Genomic DNA, 13,333 nt, shown 5'->3' on the forward strand with positions numbered 1-13,333 from the left:
ACCCCACGAAAACAAACTGTTGCCAGAAAAGTGGGTTAGGTCAGGTTAGAACTGCGACCCCACGAAAACAAACTGTTGCCGGAAAAGTGGGTTACGTTAGGTTAGAACTGCGACCCCCAAGAAAACGAACTATTTCCAGAAAAGTGGGTTAGGTTGGGTTAGAACTGCGACCCCACGAAAACAAACTGTTGCCTGAAAAGTGGGTTTGGTTAGGTTAGAACTGCGCCCCCAAGTAAACAAACTAGCCAGAATTGAAATTATGAGAAAATAATAGTTGCGAATTGCAAAACATTCGGCGAATTAATTTCCGTCAAAAAATATTCGGCCTACAAGTCAACATATATGATTCTTGCAAGTATGCAAAACATTTCTATGCCATAAGATTTTATGCTTGTAGTACTTTATGCTTAATGGCGAATTATGCAAAACTAAATTATTACAAATAAAATTATGCGAAATGAAACAGATACCAGGTCTCGATTCGGACATTAAATTTCTGCCAAAAGATACTTCGATCAATAAAAATTATGCGTAGAGTACGTATGCGCAACAATCCAGTACCAAGTGAGTTTATGCTAACAGTATATTATGCCAATTATGCACAATAGAATTATTACAAAAAAAACTATGCCAAAGATAGGGGAACCACGTAACACAACAAAACCATGTAGAGCGAATTAATGTTAGTATGTTATTTTAAAAAGCCTGAAACAGACAAACCCCAAGTTATACATGCGCGTGAATTTATTTATAGTTAAAAGTGAGCGTTCTCAAATATATTTCATAAACCTGGTTCTAAATTTTCTTTAGCTTGTCTCGTAACAATAATGTACCTGCACGATATGTACGCATCGCAAGCAACTTTGCAATTGTATGTATTTGTCCATTATTGTTTTTAATGTGCTAAAATCCATTTTCAAGAAAACCTTTAAACTATTTCATGCAACAAAATTAAAAATTACCTTGACAAATATTATTAGCGCAGTCCATACACAACACAAATCTCCGTAGTGCATAAGCAGTAATATCTTCTTATTCTTCATTGAACACAATTTTACTGATTTCAGTTGATACTGTGTCACTTGTCACTTACAAAAACCGCCAAAACCGACGACGCCGACCAATACTAGGTACCAACCTACCTACCTACCACACATATAGTAAAATGACGCCTAATCACACTATAGATAAAAAATAACCGCGGTTTCAGAAAACTTCGTATGTCATAAAGGCTAGACGACACGATGCGACGGTATAAAGTAACTAGATGATCCGGTTACGACGAATAATCATTCGTTTTAGAAAAAACAAAGAAAGCAGTAGGAATTTTTAAAATCAGATAGGTAGATCTACTGCTTAATCAGTAGATCTGGCCACACTGTGTTCGACAGAAAATCTTCTTGTTTGACATTTGTGCTTGAGGTTGGTGAGCAATAGCCGACAGAGATTACTGTGCACCTCCTTCCGTGGTAGCTTTTTTAAATATAGTGAATATAGCCCTCGCATAGTGCCTAAATTTTGGCACCTCTAAGCCAAATGACTTTGTGGAAGAGGAGCCCTCCGTCAAATACAATGTCCAGTTGTGTGATACCTACATAAATATGTAGGTATTATTTAACACTACGGGCCAAAGGGCCGTAGTGTTCAATAATTTGTATAGCACTGACTTCGCCGTTTTCCTCATCCCGCTTCATAGCTACTGGGTGGACTGTATGATGAAATGATGGAAACACGTAGGTATTGTATAATTAGTTGTATTAATAAATAAAATACTGCAAGCTATGTGGTATTAATATCGCGGTGACGGGCAGACTGACATGGAATCAGAATCAGAAGGTATATCTTTTTACAAATAATATGTAACATGCACGAAAAAGGTCGCGCGCCAGCCAGTCGCCAACACCGCTCTCACTGAAAAGGGCTAAAGGGAACAGGGCTAATTCGTATTCCATGTACAGCTTGAAATCTTCATCTGTTTTTTTGCTGATGGGTAAACGTCGGAACAGCAAGAATGGGTCCACAGGAATCTTTTCGTCATTGATTTTCATCGATGTGCTCACTGTTGAAAGGGGAAGAGCTCGATCTTTTCGAGCCAATTTAATGTTAGAAAATGCCGAATTAATCATTTTAGCCATTGCTCGCTTACCAACTGCAACAGCATTATAGCAGGTGATCGTTTTATCTCCAACCATTCCTGTTGCGATAGAGATGATGTCTCTGGTCTCTGGGAACAATTCCAATTCTCAAACCAATCGGTGAGCTTGGCAATGTCGGCTGCATCCTTGTTTTGTCGAGTTTGTCCGAAATCTGCATGTTGCTCACTGGTGGAAAATAGAACTCCACCAAACTCTTCTAAAGAGGTGCAGATATCATTAGTTGCACTCATTCCTATCACCCATTTGCTAAGAGTGCTGTTGGTGACTCCCCTGCCACGAGTCGTGCCACCTTGGCTGGGAAAAGAACGTATTAAGGTGGTCTCAATTCAATTGTCATTTCCTACCAGACTCCAGCCCAAAATCAGTCTGATCGGCGCATCGTGAAGTAGCTGTCGTTAACAATCGGGCGATAGTTTTTCGTTTAGATTTTCCATGTCTTGTATGTAGAGGTGACAACACTTTGCATATACGAAATGTCCCGCCGCATGTAAGTATGGAATCATGTCTCACACATTCAAGGTGGGAATTGAAGTCCCCGGATCTCCTTCATGAGGCTTACTATTTTGAAGTATTGTACCCAAAGCTTCGATTACAATACTATAGTGAAACACATTCAGCTTGTCAGTAGAAAAAGGGCGGCAAATTTAAAACATTTAGGCGCGAAGAGTTGACATCCCATAGAAAATTTTAATTTTGCGTCTTTTTCTACTGGCAAATTGGGTTCGTTTCAGTATGGTTTTTTTGGCCCTATTTAATTGGCCTATTATTGTATTAAATTTAACGCGCACGCCAAGACGGAAAGTCTGCAATTACATAAAATTTACTTTCTCATTAACAGAACTCTTGCCCAGTTTAAAGCTGATAATTAATTAAAATCTAGTCTTCCATATTTTTTACGTTCAATGGTACATATGTCTTGACCGAGTACATATCGACGCCCGAAAGCAAACACGTAGTAACCCACAAAAACCAAATTGTTCACCAGAGACGAAAAACTTTTCGAGTTTTGAAAAAAAAAATCATAACTACGTTGTTTATGAACATAACTAACTCAAAATTGGATGCAACATTCAAAATTTTTTGGACTTCAAATTCATTTAAATAAATTTAACCGCAAGTTGTTACAAGACCATATTTTGTGGGTTACTACGTTTTGATCTTTTTTACACAGTGCGTAAACTCGTAGTAAATGCCAGTAATAAATGTATGGGATAGCATTTCCTTAAAATTTGTATGGACACCAAAAACGCAATAATCCACCTGCATATGACAAAATAGATCCGTAATAAAGTCTTAAACGTTGTGGTTTAGAAATTTTGGGTAAACAAAATGCTGTAACAGTATTTTTTTTCTTTTTGAATGCATTAAATGTATTGCCAAAAATTTTACCACACCCTTAAAAATGACTTTAATGGCATCTTAAAGTAAATTGCACGACATTTCAAATGTATACTTATAAAATGTGAAGATGTTTTCGGGATTCATAAACGAAAATAACACATCTATTATGATGATTTGAACTATTAAAATCAATATAAGCATTCTTAAGACCAAACAAAACAAATAACTTTTGTTTAATTTTCAAGAACATAATTAAATCTTATAATGTTATTGTAAAACCAACTAAAAAATAAGAAGTCCACTTTGGAAAAGACAAAACGTAATGGGAGATCAAAATCTAACCAAAGTATAACAACGACGTTTGATTAAAAAAAAGTGGTTTTTACATCCTCTTATAAAATAAAAGTCCACTTTAGACAAAACATACTTTCATCAGATACCATAAGACCAAATTCTATTTAAGTACCATAAAACCATAAAATCGATACACACGCCGTAAATATTGCAATTTTACATGCTTACAATTGAAAAAAATAAAAATAATCACTTTAATCCAAAATCCCCGTAATATTTTACTTGATTACAAACACGTCGACTCACTTTCACCCCCCGAACCGCACTGAGCGACGGCGTAAACGTTCAAGTAATGGCCGCGATAGCCGCGTTAAAACGAAATAAGGCGCAGAAGTTTAAACCTTACGCCCTACAACAGTGAAGTAATTATTATGTGGTAGTTTTACTTGATCCTTGTAAACGTAGTAAAAGACATGTCTCTCATATTTTAATAGTGTGTGAATTTGTGTTAAACCACTACTCGACTAAACATTATTTCCCACCAAATAGCGTAACTGCAAGATATTCACATTCATGAGCGGCAAACACGTAGTAACCTACACTTGCGTCAGACCAACGGAGGTTGTAAATGACAAAAGTATAAATTATATGGAATTCAAAATGCTGTAAATACAATGATTTGAATTAATGAGTTTTTTTGCTATTTACTGCGAGTTTGCTGAGTAGATTTCAAGAAAAACAAGAAAATTTTGTGTTCCTATTTTCCCCATTTTTCATCGTATTGGCACGTGGATTCGACCTATCGACGCAGAAAAAATTGGAGATTCCAAAAATGCAATAAAAAAAATTTTGACCTTGTGTGGGTTACTACCTTACTACGTGTTTGCTTTCCGGCGTCGATATATTAAGATTAAGGTTTTAGGTAGTTTATTATAACTGCACTACCACGGCTCCAAATTTCTCAAACAGAGGTTTGAGTTTAATTCAAGTAGGGAGGGGGGCTCATCTATAAAACTCATCGTCATGTTTTTGATGCAATCCACTTCATCTTCATTCAACTGGACCCCTTCCAAGATCACCGTAGCCAGTGAACCTGTTGCAAGCAGGTGGCCTCTTACTCTTACTGCCCTCGCAAAAGCATGGCCTTGCATCATTTTGTCCGCTGACAGAGAGGCATATATTGTGCTCAAAAGTTTTGTGGGCAACGCATATGCAAGAAGGTTGAATATGGCGGATTTAATTACATCAAGGGGACTTACCAATTTTTTAAAATATTTTCGTCATATTGCACCATTGTTAAAAGCTTGAATTAAATATATACGTTCATTTAAAGTGGTATTATTCGTAAAAAATTGGAGGTGTCTCTGTTTAATAAGTTATAAAAAAAAATGGAATACTATTGACACATGTATTTTTCTTATATGAAGTTTTAACCTGTTTATAGTGACATATTGCGGGTCTCGATTAAGTGTACCACACGTGTAAAGAACGAAAGAATTCGTTCCATTGAAACGAAAATATTCATAAACATATTTTTTTTATTATAATTATTCAAAAATAGGAATAGATGAAAGCTAAAATTTAGTATAAAATATAAATAAACTTCCAAACCATATTACTGAATTATCAATTAATAAATTTAAGAATTACGTAAAGCGCAAACTTATTTCTAAAGCTTATTATACCACACAAGACTACATGAGTGATAAAACAACGTGGGATTAATTGTGACTCGAAATGGATAAATCAATGTATGTACTTCTTTGTTATGTTTTATTGACATTTGTTATTGACATTTAGATTTTATTCTAGAAACATTCTAGACTAGTATTTTTTATACAATTTTTTTATTTTTGACGATCTTTTTGTGACATTCTTAGTATTAAATTTGATCTGTATAAATTGCTCTGATAATTAGCTTAAGATAATATAATTATTATTATGTAAAACGTTCATAAGTGCTTGTTACTAGGCCTACATGAATAAAGTATTTTTGACTTTGACTTGACTTGACTTATAGAACTTACTAATGACGTGGCACATGATCATTAAAAAAATCAGGCCGAACATCTATTAAATCACTTGTGGCTGGCCGTTGTGGTGCCATGGTGGACAGAAATGGACATCATGGGCTTTCCTGCGGCAGAAGCGCCGGACGCATACCTAGACACGCCAACATCAACGATGACATCCGAAGGGCCTTTGTCAGCGTCAAAGTTCCGGCCATACTCGAGCCCGTCGGTCTAGCTAGGGACGATGGAAAGCGGCCCGACGGTATGACGTTGGTGCCTTGGAAGATGGGACAGCCTCTAGTCTGGGATACTACATGCGTTGACACCCTCGCGCCGTTCCACCTTCTGGGCACCAGCAGAGCAGAGATGCTAGTCATGCCGCGTCCATGGCAGAAGACCTCACACGCCGCAAAGATGCCACCCTTGGCAGTAGTTATATTTGTTAATATAATGTAAATTTACTTGGCAACAATCCTATTTGCTATTATTCTTGTCTTTGGTTTTTGAATTCAAATTTCGTTCTTCTTGTTTTTCCTTGTATTTGTCAAACTAAATATGTTTCCCTTTATTATTATGTTTTTACTTCAATAAATCTATAAAAGATAATGTTACAAGTTTAATTCAGTATATTTATATGGTAGCAGAGCGTGGTTTATAGTAGTGATATGAAATAAATAATTTATGTTCGAAGATTATCTTCTTCTTCTTCCTCGCATTATCCCGGCATTTTGCCACGGCTCATGGGAGCCTGGGGTCCGCTTGACAACTAATCCCATGATTTGACGTAGGCACTATGTTTGGTATGTTCGAAGATTATAACGAGATATAAAGAAGTGATGACGGCGAAGAACGGTGATATAAATATACCAATTTTTTGATGGAGCAGACTACAGTAACTGGAAGATACGTATACTCAAATTTTTAGAATTCAAAAATTGCAAAGATGTTACTATACGAGCTAAGTTAGATACTGACGATGAAAAATGGGACGACCGCGATATTCAAGCGACTAACTGCATATATATATATATATGTATATATAGCGCAATATCAAATAAACAATTAGAATACTTCAGCAATTTAGATCCCGCGTACAAAATAATTAAAACATTTGATGAGATGTAAAGCTTGTCCCAGAAAAAAATGACGATTATTAATTTGCCTCAACATATGGCAAATTAAAAGAAACTACCTACCTAATTTTTTGGACGTAACGTTATTAAAAAGACATTAAATATCCAATATTATAAATTAATTTTTTTACAAAGTTTTATTCATCCAGAAACTTCTTAGTTTACGCTTCACCCCTGCCATTGAGACTTGTACATGTGAATCTGTAATTAGTTTCGAAGCTTCGTTCCACTTTCGCTTGAAGTTATCAACTGACGTTGCATTAGTTTTATATTTTAAGAGCTTTATGTTAGCCCAATATTTTTCAATGGGCCGCAACTCAGGGCAATTGGAAGGATTATGGTATTTTTCCACAAATTCGATGTTGTTGGTCTCATACCACTCTATAGCTTTCTTAGTGTAGTGGCACGTGGCCAAATCAGGCCAAAACAGAACAGGCTTCTTATGCCGTTTTATAAACGGTAACAGTCGTTTTTTCAGACACTCGTTTAGGTATATGTCGCCATTAACAGTACCCTTAGCAAAATATGGGGTACTGCGTTTGCCACATGAACAAATGGCCTGCCATACGAGAACTTGGCAAATTTATCAGTTTTGATAACCTTGTACTCATCATCGACAATTTTTCTGTCGGTCCTAGAATAAAAATGATGCCCTGGTAGTGACTTAAAGTCAAATTTGCAGTATGTTTCGTCATAACAATACAGTAATTTTTTGTGGTTAATTTTGAATATAGTTTTCGTGATCTGGTTTTTGCTTCTGTTTGCTGCTTGGCATTTCTATTGGGCACTTTAGTTTGTTTAAAACTCTTTATGTAATATTTTTCTTCACTCGTTGCACTGTAGATTTAGATGTTTTAAACTTTTTAGCCAAATCTCTTATAGAAAGGGTTGGCTTCCTTTTCAAAGCGGCTATGACTTTTTTCTCAATTTCTCTATCTACAAACCCCCTCTTACGACCACTTCCAGGCCGTCGCCGAATTCCACCAGTTTTCCTGAATAATCTAAGCACCCTTTGAACGGTTCTTAGATTTAGATTTATTTATTACATAATATAAATTACAATATAAATATAGATATATTCAGCTTATAGATGTATTCAGCTCCAACGCTACTTTTTTCGTAGAATTCCTCCATATTCGACGTATTTGTACAATATATTTTCATGCAGCTTTTCTTGGGCAGACGACATCTTTAGAAATGTCTTTAATTTTAAGTTGTTTTTTCTATGAAATATGAATAAAGGCCAGTGAAATATTAATAAAGGCCATCTTACAAACGACAGTATTTTTAAACCTATCATTGAAACCTTTAACGTAATCGCTGCTTGTAAAAACGTCATATTTTTCTGGGACAAGCTTTATTTAAGAAAGTCGACGGCTTTGCAAATAGTGTGCCGACATAATCTGGAAACCGTAAAATTGAAAAACTATGAAGACGTGACCTTGTTTTTCGACGATTTCGAAAAAGCAGAAATTGAGTTAAAACAGGCAGGTGCAGATATTACGGAGCAGGAAAAACTAAACTATATGTTGAAATCCCTGTCACAAAACTATAGTCATATCGGTGATTTGATAGGTGTTTTAACTGAAAAAGAGAAAACACTCGATTACTTAAAAATCAAGATTAAACTTAAAAGAGCCGAGGAAAAAACGAATGAAACGTCAAATAACAGCTCAAATGCTTTTCGAGCTGAAGCCAGACCGTCATCACGAAGCAATTTTAACTGTAATTTTTGTGGAAAACCAGGTCACTTACAGAGAGACTGTTATGCTCGCACTGAGTATAATCCTCGAGGTCGAGGTGGAGCATTCTGAGTAAATAGAGGTAGAGGGCATTCAGGAAGTCGAGGTCGCGGACACTCCAGTAGAGGACGTGGGACCTATACTAATATAAATTTTCACAGAGGCAGAGGATATAACCAAAACGAACAAGTACACGGAAATAGTATCCCTGCAATCGCAAATAATGCCTCGAGATGTGAAGAAGAAATAACAAAAAGCGGCCAAGTGCGAGTCGGACTCGCCCATGAAGGGTTCCGTAGCAGCAAGTACCTAACATAATAAAATTGCGGTTTACGATTTATGACGTATTAAAAAAAATACGGCAAATCGAGTCGGACTCGCCCACCGAGGGTTCAGTACTTTTTAGTATTTGTTGTTATAGCGGCAACAGAAATACATCATCTGTGAAAATTTCAACTGTCTATCACGGTTCGTGAGATACAGCCTGGTGACAGACGGACGGACGGACGGACAGCGGAGTCTTAGTAATAGGGTCCCGTTTTACCCTTTACAGGGGGGGGGGGGACACATTTTACCACTATGGAAGTGTCTCTCACGCAAACTATGCAATTTAGAAAAAAATGATATTCGAAACCTCAATACTTATCATTTTTGAAGACCTATCCATAGATACCCCACACGTATGGGGTTGATGAAAAAAAATTTTTTGAGCTGTTCTAACTATGGAGAACGCCCAAAATTTATTGATTTTTTTTTTCTATTTTTGTGTGAAAATCTTAATGCGGTTCACAGAATACATCTACTTACCAAGTTTCAACAGTATAGTTCTTATAGTTTCGGAAAAAAGTGGCTGTGACATACGGACGGACAGACAGACAGACATGACGAATCCATAAGGGTTCAGTTTTTTGCCATTTGGCTACGGAACCCTAAAAAGGGTAAAATCAACTGGATCCTTGACTCAGGATGCACAGATCACATTATTAATAGAGTATGTGCGGAAAGAGAAGAGTCGTGGGATTTGAGGGCGCGCCAGTGCTATTTTATGGTTTTTGCTATGCTGACAACACTGGTCACGTGATTATAGTACGACACTAAAGGTCATGATACTTGAATCCCTTTTGTTCCGGTTTTTTACCACGGCTTCCTAAACGGAGCCTGGTGGTGTCGGCTCGTCAACCCAATCCTCTGATTTAGCGCCGGCACTAGTTTTCTTTTTAAGACACACTCTTGTTTTTATGTCTCAGATGCTAAAAAGTGACAGTGCGATTGACAAAACTGCTAAAACTAGTTATGAATCTGCCCAATACAACTGTAATTTTAGTACTAAACAAGATAGAGTATCATTTATGTACTGCCTAATCTGTGCAGTCCAACAGTTATTTTAATACAAAACCGGGTAGATCGGGTAGAAATTGGGCAATAGAACTGTAATTTTACTATCTGGGATATATATTTCACCCATTGTAAACTTGACTTGTAATGTATGTGTACATTATTAATAATAAATATTAATATGAATAAAAATAGTGCATTAAGTAGGTAGGCCTTATTGGGATATGTCCGGTTCTCTCATCTCACAATATTTTACTTCGCCGAAGTCACTGCTAAATATGAAATATAATTTAGTAACTAACAGTAACCTAGTAAGTAAACGAACTTACAAATAAAGAAATATTTTATTAGAAAAAGTTTTATTCTTTGTAATCGAAGTCTGAATTAAAATATTTAATGCCACTTATGTTTGAGCTAGCTTCAGAACAACCAGGGACACTCATAGAACTATCTACATCTGAACTGGATGTGCTTGAATCCGGCACGTAGATTACGAATTCTTGCATATCACCTACTTAGCGGACTTTTATTCGAGATACCGTAGGTACTTTTACGGTGTACTTTCGTTTGGGCCAAATACCTTTCGCCAAATTTCACTTCCCAACAAACTTATCGCAATAGTTTCATTTCCCAAAGGAACCTTTAGCAAAGTTACACTTCGCATATAATTTATTTGGTCAAATTATCACTTGGCATGATTTTACTTTGTCAAATGTTGTTAGGACAAAAAAATATTTAGCACACGTTTTTTATTGGCTAATATTATATTCCAAAAAAGCCGTTAAGTGGGTTAGGTTAGGTTAGAACTGCGAGCCTTACAGAAACGAAATGCTACTAGAAAAGTGCGTTTGATTAGGTTCGAACTGCGATCCTCACAGAACCGAACTGCTATCAGAGAAGTGGGTTAGGTTAGGCTAGAACTAAGACCCTTACAGACGCGAAATGCTACTAGAAAAGTGGGTGGTTTTACCTCCTTTTCTACATAGTGCACCATCTACAATAATCTTTCACCGGCCCCCATAGAAATCGTTTTTTTTCTTAAAAATTATAATGTTTATGGTTCAGCTAATCACATCCGTATGCGTAAAACATAACCAAAATGATAAAAATACCAAGGTCGGGATTAACCCTCTGCGACTGATGTGCGGTCTATCAGACACCGCCAAATATTTTTTTTGTTGCTATGTCGGCGTATGGCGCCATATCGGTCTGCTAGTGCTTCGCTCATTACCTTCCTCAAACGACTCGCGGCATCGGACAGTGATGCCCGAGCGGCAATGTGGTGCATGCATCGGGAGATATGAGCTGCGGGTGTCCCACAGACGTGAGCACAGCAATAAGTCCTGGGTCTGACAGACCTCACCTCATAAAAATATGTACTTGTTCATAGTAATTATGGTGTCTATCAGACGTCACCTCACAAAAATAGTAATGTTTCTATAGTGTCTGAGAGACCTAACCACATAAATAATTATATTTTACATGGTTGATCGACGAAAATCCTCTATTTAAGGCTCTAATATTTATTTTCAATTAATCAAATCGTTATTATTATATTATATTTTGATTGAATTTCATTTCTTTTTAATTTCAATTAATTAATTTATCTCTATAACATGTGTAACAAAATGACATTGTATAGCATGTAGAGCATAATACTAACAATAGTTTAAGTCATAGTCGTAAGTACTAACAAAAATGATCTCAGTTGGTCCTTAAATAAATGATAATTAAAAATTAAATTAATTATATCCACGAAAAAATGCTGGTAGCGAATGTGAGTAAAAGTACTAAGTATGTCTATGAAAAAAATTACACCGTACATTGGGACACGTCAACTTTAATAATTTGGAAATAATGTGCAACACATTGGATTTAAAGCATCATAGGCTGACCCATGTTTATACGTACTACGTACTAGAGAAAAGAGGAGCCAAAGCCATAATAAAATTGTCATTTATGTCGACGATCTACTAATTGCCTACTCAAGTCCAAAGATATTTAATGAAGTCTATATATACTAAATTCCAAATTCGAGTTGAAAGATTTGGGAAGACCAAAGAGGCTTATCGGCATAGACGTGTCATATAAGAAGAACGAAATAAAAATCAACCAAGAAAAATTTATTGAAGACACGCTTAAGAAATTTAAAATGGAAGACTGTAAACCAGTATCCACGCCATTGGAGCCCGGTCTTTAATTAGAAAAAAGTGAAAAGGAGGAGACTCGTCATCTGCAGCTCCCATACAAAAACCTGATAGGTAGGTACACTCATGTACATAGCAGTGGCGACACGACCCGATATTACTTAAATATGTTCGCCATAAGCTACTTATCACAGTTTAATGATTGCTATAACGAAGAGCATTTTAAATGCACAAAAAGAGTACTTTGTTATTTAAAAGGAACAAAGAGTGTGGGCCTGACATTTAAGAAGACCGGCAACGATTTGCATGGAATTGGCGATGCAGACTGGGGCTCATGTAAGCTCGACCGAAAGTCATTTTCAGGCTACTGTTGCAAGTATGTTGGTACATGCGTAAGCTGGATGTCGAAGAAACAAAAGAGCATTGCCTTGTCAACAGCAGAGAGCGAGTGCAGCCACAAGATGGTCCCTTATCCTGCCACGGCTATTACAGACATTCAAGAGCGGACATCTAGAAAACTATACAAGATATCGAAAACTTGATGAGTAAAACCTTGTAGCAAATTTAATAAGCTTTAATTTTGTAGAAATATACATAGTTTCCGAGATATACTTAAGTAAAAAACCGAAAAATAGGACCTTCAAACCCCGCACTCTCCCCGGCACAAGGGTTAAGATGGGGGACTTTTGATATGTTCACCTCCTAACTAGTCCAAACAAAGTTACGAAGTCAAAAATTGTGTTCCAAGCATTTCCCTCTGCAACTTTTTTTGAGCATTCGTTGCCTGACCTACAAATGTTAATTATATGATATATGATATTATGCAGTTTTGCTAATTTATCGATTGTAAAAATCATGGAGAAGGATTATAATCTTTCATCATCATCATCATCCGGTTTGGATGATCCTCTTAGGGTGTCCTACCTTGTCAGTTTGTCGTGCTATTTTTGGGACACCCTGTATATCTAGTTTGTAGACAATTGTACGTCGATTATGTATGTAACAGAACATTTTTTGCTATGAGCTACCTACCGTTTACCAATTATATACGAATAACTATATACATAAAGGGACCTTTAACCTTTTGGACGCCAATGACCGATATATCCGCACCGCAGATTCAACGCCAAAGACTGATTAATCGGTCACAGACCACAGAGCAACATAGACCTA

The 13,333-nt window shown here is 36.5% G+C and overlaps 1 long non-coding RNA gene across 1 annotated transcript in view; it reads left to right on the plus strand.

Moving 5' to 3' along the window:
* LOC134804934 (uncharacterized) overlaps positions 1-13,333 on the plus strand; it is a 401,964-nt gene that overhangs the window by 96,121 nt on the left and 292,510 nt on the right. The gene's annotated exons all lie outside the window — the stretch shown is intronic.

This window comes from Cydia splendana, chromosome Z (genome assembly GCF_910591565.1).
Source record: "Cydia splendana chromosome Z, ilCydSple1.2, whole genome shotgun sequence".
In the NCBI taxonomy this organism is placed as follows: Eukaryota; Metazoa; Arthropoda; class Insecta; order Lepidoptera; family Tortricidae; genus Cydia; species Cydia splendana.